Below are 6,708 nucleotides of genomic sequence, written 5' to 3'. Positions count from 1 at the left end.
ACCTCTTTAAGGAATACCTAGGATAGGATAAAGTAATCCTTCTAACCCCCCCCCTTAAAATATTTAGATGCACTATTGTAAAGTGGTTGTTCCACTGGATATCATAAGGTGAATGCACCATTTTGTAAGTCGCTCTGGATAAGAGCGTCTGCTAAATGACTTAAATGTAATGTAAAATGTAAAACAATACACCAGATAGGTGCACTGAAATGTATGTAACAAAACTTTTTTTTTTACTCCACAACTGCTGGATGTAATCAAAAGAAATCTTGCAACACAAAAACATACTTCTCTCAATATCGGGATGATTTTCCAGCATAATCAATCCTAAATGAGAACAGCCAGAATCATAAAAACAATCCAGCAAATATAATACATTATTTACAACAAATCACAAACAGAGTTTATTAGTTGCCCTATAGTGCGTGGATAATGGTGCAACTGGAACAGCCCGTCTTCTGTTCCACCTTAGATGGGAGCCCTTCCACCAGCTTGACAAAGTGGTGGCAGTGCACTTTATCCATGATTGCAAACATTCCTCTGCCATGGAAACGGATACTTTTCAGGTACTTCCCCTTTTTGGAGAATAATTCCACTGGAGAGGGAGAAAAGGGATAAGTTTTGCGAGAAAGGGATAGTGAGTGAAATTTCATTCCGGAAATTGCATTTAAATGTCAAACATCAGAATAAAAACATTTCAGTTTCCATTTGTTTATCTATAATAACTTCTGCATAAATCATACTCAGCCACTGAAGTGAAGAAAAGTATTTCAGGTATCTAAAATTACATCCCTATTGGGATTTATCAAGACATTTCCATTGACTTAAATTTTAAACAGTCAGGATGTGATTAAAATGCACTATACACCCTTTGATGATCATCACCATCACTTTTTTTCTAACCTTCTGCTAAAAGAATTTACATCAGAAATTCAATCATGCTATTTAGGGCACACATGGGCAATTTATGTAATACTTTTAGAGATGATTCTAACAAGAGGTTACACGTGTGTGTAAGATTTCAAGAAGATGTACAACAGTTGATACTTACCAACATATAAATTGGACTTGTATTCCACTTTGATTATGGACTGCCATCTCCTGGGCCTGCAAGATAAAAAAAAAAATGTATCACATCATGAAAGGAAGACAGTGCTCAAACACTGACTAAGTCATACCAGTGGATGTTGTCAGTATAACTATAGAACTACAGTACATTAGCATATCACAAGCCTAAAGATAAATGTGTATTGTTTTGCAAAAATAGGAAACTAAGTTCCTTGGTGTCCACATGACCAACAAACTATCATGGTCCAAACACACCAAGACAGTCGTGAAGAGGGCATGACAAAGCCTATTCCCCCTCAGGAGACTGAATTGATTTGGCATGGGTCCTCAGATCCTCAAAAGGTTCTACAACTGCACCATCGAGAGCATCCTGACTGGTTGCATCACTGCCTGGTATGGCAACTGCTCGGCCTCTGACTGCAAGGCACTACAGAGGGTAGTGCATAAGGCCCAGTTTCCTGTCATCCAGGACCTATACCAGGGGGTGTCAGAGGAAGGCCCTAAAAATTGTCAAAGACTCCAGCCACCCTAGTCATGGACTGTTCTCTCTGCTACCGGAGCACCAAGTCTAGGTCCAAAGTGCTTCTTAACAGCTTCGACCCCCAAGCCATAAGACTGCTGAACAGCTAATCAAAGGGCTACCCAGACCCCTCTTTTACGCTGCTGCTACTCTGTTTATCTATGCATAGTCACTTTAACTCTACCTACATGTACATATTACCTCGACTAACCAGTGCCCCCACACATTGACTCTGTACCGGTACCCCCTGTATATAGCCGCGCTATTGTACCGCTGCTGTTTAATTATTTACTTTTATTTTGTATTTAAAATCATATAAAATAAAATCTTATAACTTCTTAAAGCATTGTTGGTTAAGGGCTAAGTTAGTATTTCACTGTAAGGTCTACACCTGTTGTATTCGGCACACGTGACAAATAAAATGATCAAATTTGATTTAAAGCATGCTGTAGACAGTTGTACAAGGATAAATTAAGTGTTAAAACACACCTCATTGTCTTTGCCCCCTTTTTGTCGAACTTAAGCTGTGCAAAGGCCTCGTCAATGGTCATTCCTCTGACCTGTTGAAGGAATTCAAAAGTCAACCAATGATATATTTTAACAAAATAGCATAATTAAAGAACAACCTACAAGTAGGTCAGCAGGGAAGGCCATAGCCATGTATACGTCGACGCTATCACACTTAGACAACACCTTTGCGTAAAAATCCATCACCGAAAAACATCTGTGTCACGAAACTAAAATAAAATTCCATTTGAATTTACTGGCATTTTCTGCAAGGGGTTGGACCTTATGCCATTGGGAATTTGAGCCAAAATATCCACAGGAAAGGAATATTCAAGGCCCAGTGCAGTCAAAATTCTGTTTCCTGTGATTTGTATTGTATCACAACAGCTGATGAAACTAACACTGTAAAAGTGTGACGTGTTATTTCCTGATAGTTGCTGGTTAAAAATACAACCGACAAAGACCTTCTAATCAGCAGGTTTTGTATCGGTGGAGTTTTGGCTTGCCTGGTGACAGACAAGTTAAAGGGGCAGTGCAGTCAAAAATGTGATTTGTCTGTGTTTTATATAAGTCAAAAGCTGACACCTACTCATTCAAGGGTTTTTCCTTTATTTTTACTATTTTCTAGTGAAGACGTATAACTATGAAATAATACATATGGAATCATGTAGTAACCCAAAAAAAAGTGTTAACCAAATCAAAATAGATTTTATATTTTAGATTCTTCAAAACAGTCACCCTTTGCCTTGATGACAGCTTTGCACACCCTTGGCATTCTCAACCAGCATCACCTGGAATGCTTTTCCAACAGTCTTGAAGGAGTTCCCACATATGCTGAGCACTTTTTGGCTGCTTTTCTTTCACTCTGCAGTCGCAAATGGGTTGAGGTCGGGTGATTGTGGCGGCCAGGTCATCTGATGCAGGACTTCTTGGTCAAATAGTCCTTACACAGCCTGGAGGTGTGTTGGGTCATTGTCTTGTTGAAAAACAAATGATAGTGGGACTAAGTGCAAACCAGATGGCATGGCATATTGCTGCAGAATGCTGTGTTAGCCATGCTGGTTAAGTCTGTCTTGAATTCTAAATAAATCACAGGATAGTGTCACCAGCAAAGCACTCCCACATCATCACATCTCCCCCATGCGTCACGGTGGGAACCACACATGCAGAAATCATCCATTCACCTACTCCGTGTCTCACAAAGACTCATCAGACCAAAGGACAGATTTCCACCAGTCTAATGTCCATTACTCGTGTTTCTTGGCCCAAGCAAGTCTCTTATTGGTGTCCATTAGTAGTGGTTTCTTTGCAGAAATTCGACCATGAAGGCCTGATTCACGCAGTCTCCTCTGAACAGTTGATGTTGAGATGTGTCTGAAGCATTTATTTGGGCTGCAATCTGAGGTGCATTTAACTCTAATGAACTTATCCTCTGCAGCAGAAGTAACACTGGGTCTTCCTTTCCTGTGGCAGTCCTCATGAAAGCCAGTTTCATCATAGCGCTTGAAAGTTATTGACATTGACCTCATTGACTGACCTTCATGTCTTAAAGTAATGGATTGTCATTTCTCTTTGCTTATTTGAGCCGTTCTTGCCATAATATATACTTGGTATTTTACCAAATAGGGCTATCTTCTGTATACCACCCCTACCTTGTCACAACACAACTGATTGGCTCAAACACATTAAGGAAAGGAATTCCACAAATTAACAAGGCACACCTGTTAACTGAAATGCATTCCAGGTGACTACATCATGAAGCTGGTTGAGAGAATGCCAAGAGTGTGCCAAGCTGTCATCAAGGCAAAGGCTGGCTACTTTGAAGAATCTCAACTATGTTTTGATTTGTTTAACACTTTTTTGGTTACTACATGATTCCATATGTGTTATTTCATAGTTTTATGTCTTCACTATTATTCTACAATGTAGAAAATAGTCAAAAAAGAAAAACCATTGAATGAGTAGGTATATCCAAACTTGACTGGTACTGTAGATACTGAGTATACAGAACAGTAAGAACACCTGCTCTTTCCATGATAGACTGACCAGGTGAATCCATGTGAAAGCTATGATCCCTTATTGATGTCACTTGTTAAATCCACTTCAAATCAGTGTAGATTAAGGGGAGGAGACAGGTTAATAGGAGTATTTTTAAGCCTTGAGACAATTGTGTGTGGGGGGGGGGGGTATTCCTAATGGAAGGTGTTCCTAATGGCAACCAGATGAAAGTGTGTTGGCTCGGCCTCACACTGCCCAAGAGAAACAAGGGCCTTCTCAAAAAAGCATCAGCTCTCTCTGGCAATAAAAAAGGCCATTGTGTAGGTCTGCCTCTATATGGTGCCTCTCCTCTGCTCCCCTTAGGCACATGTTATGCAGCATCACTTGGCTTGCTTGGGATGATATAGATCCCAAATTAATACAACCACTAGCATCCCAAAAACTTTAAGCAATGAGCCTTACGCAAAAGATGAGAACGTTATTATAAAGGAGCATTTCTATGCTGAAAATGATCTTCCCCAACTTAACCTAGGCGCTGCGTATGTATGCCATTTAGGCTCTACACCCGTTGTAAAGTGGATTCATTTGCTTCATTTTAAGAAGTTATTTGGCCACATTAGTTGTGATACAAACCTCAAAACATATAGGCTATGGGCTAGGCTACATGTGGTGTTAAACTATGATTCGAAAAGGTTCCAAAAAGCATTGTTTCTTGACTTACGCTGGGCATCACTTACAACTGATAATATATACAAGTGATAGGCTAATATTGTCACCCATCAGACTATTCTTGATTTAATCTTGTCTCGTTTTGATTTAGAAGGGATCATTATCATGCAACTGTCGTGAAACAGGGGCAGGGGGGGGAAAAAATACATGTCATCTCCACACTTAAATAACGAATAGAGGACACTTTTCCTGTGGTTCATTTTCATGCCAGCCAGGTAGGCTATACTCCTGTTGTAAAGATGAGTAATGTGCTTAATGTTAGTTGAGAAATAAATATAGTAGGCCTAGCCTATTGAAAGCTGATGGAACCTCTTTATTAGAGGCCATCACTCTGTTTCTCACGCAATTGCATAGCCCATAGAAATGTTGCACAACATGAGCTCATGGGCTCTCATTTAGTGTTTGATTAGATTTTTACTACATTTGCATTGATGTCAGAGTGATTAGAGGGACAATAGAGTGCTGAGTACCAGGCAGTTAGCAAGTTTGCTAGGCTACTAATGACCATCAGTAGCATCAGAGCTTGGAAAAGCCTAATTACGTGACTAAATGGTCACATAGAATTTGACAGCCTTCAAGACCGCCGCTGTCACCAAAAACACCCCTACTCACAAGCGAGAGAAACATATCTTATGGACAATGTTAGGAATTTGACTTAAACATCAAATTCTCAGTGGAACCACAGTAAGGATTTCATCAAATCAAATGTATTTTATAAAGCCCTTTTAAAATCAGCAGTTGTAAAACAGCATCACAGTGCTTTACAAATACCCCATCTATACCCCCAAAGAGCAAGCAATTCAGAAGCAGAATACATGTGGTTCAGGGTGTGGATGCTGATGGATAATCAGAACAGGAAACGTTCATTGATGACCATCAAGGTCAGGTAAAGACCATAATGGCTATACAGGGTGCAAACACTTCAAGACTCTATGGTCAGATGGCTTTCATGTTTTAGGAAGTCAAAGTTTATGGGTGGGGTGGGTTGTGGGGGCTAGTACCTTTCCATTCACCTTCCCACCCATGGGCCAGACTAGACTCAAATCATAGGACTGACAGAAGTCTTCAGTCTATACTTGAAGGTTGAGACAGTCTGATTCTATCACATTGGCAAACCATTCCATAAAGAGGAGGAGAAAGCCTCGCCTCCAGCTACTGAAGCCATGCTTCCAATTCATCTGACCGAATGGGAAGAAAAGGATCATTACATATAAACAAAAATTATGAGCAAAACACATGGAATCTAACCTGGAATGCTGTCTAGCCACACCATCAACTTCTCCTTTGCCTTAGTTTCCTCCATGGCCTTCTGCCGACAGTTGTATTTCCGGTGCTGTAACACAAGAAGTTGAACAGGAACTTCAGTGGATGCTCGTGCCTGCACGCCATCCCAAACACCAGTAATATCCAGTTTCTGGGTTTTGGGTCACAGCGCATCCCCAGCTTGAAATTCTGGGTACCCCTGTAAAATAAAGTGAATAAACATGAGTGAAAAAAACACATCACACAAGTCACAGAAGAGGGCTAGTGAAACTAACTGATTAAGAGACACAGCCCCTTCTTCAAAATGTCTGATGCTCCTACTACAAAGCAGTCAATATTTTCATGGGGAGCCCAAATAGCACATCAGCTGCAATAATTTGATTACCTTTTTTCTAAAACAATGAAGCAAACTAATTCTACAAAATTATTAGGGATGACTCATTTGTGAGCTTCCGGTAGAGCTCAACTGTGGAGATTAACTAGTCCTCATAGTAAAAAAAAACACTTGGATGTATGGTTTGATTTCCAATTTAAAATACAACTTCCAGCATGTATTGGATTTATAGAAAGCCACGGTAATCCCTCTCAAAGACACACCACACTCCAGCTGCAGGGCTGCAAAC

At 40.2% G+C, this 6,708-nt stretch overlaps 1 long non-coding RNA gene across 1 annotated transcript; it reads right to left on the bottom strand.

The window, feature by feature from the left end:
- Positions 1–386: 386 nt before the first annotated feature.
- Positions 387–6,311, bottom strand: LOC106603611 (39S ribosomal protein L22, mitochondrial). The gene is made up of 4 exons (XR_001328450.2): positions 6,071–6,311; positions 2,078–2,148; positions 1,052–1,107; positions 387–595 (listed from the first exon to the last, which is right to left on the bottom strand). It is a non-coding gene; the product is annotated as a 39S ribosomal protein L22, mitochondrial (long non-coding RNA).
- Positions 6,312–6,708: the final 397 nt, after the last annotated feature.

Source organism: Salmo salar, chromosome ssa04 (genome assembly GCF_905237065.1).
Source record: "Salmo salar chromosome ssa04, Ssal_v3.1, whole genome shotgun sequence".
Taxonomy (NCBI): domain Eukaryota; kingdom Metazoa; phylum Chordata; class Actinopteri; order Salmoniformes; family Salmonidae; genus Salmo; species Salmo salar.
Note: the sequence above shows the minus strand (reverse complement) of the source record. Positions and strands in the feature narration are given on the sequence as shown.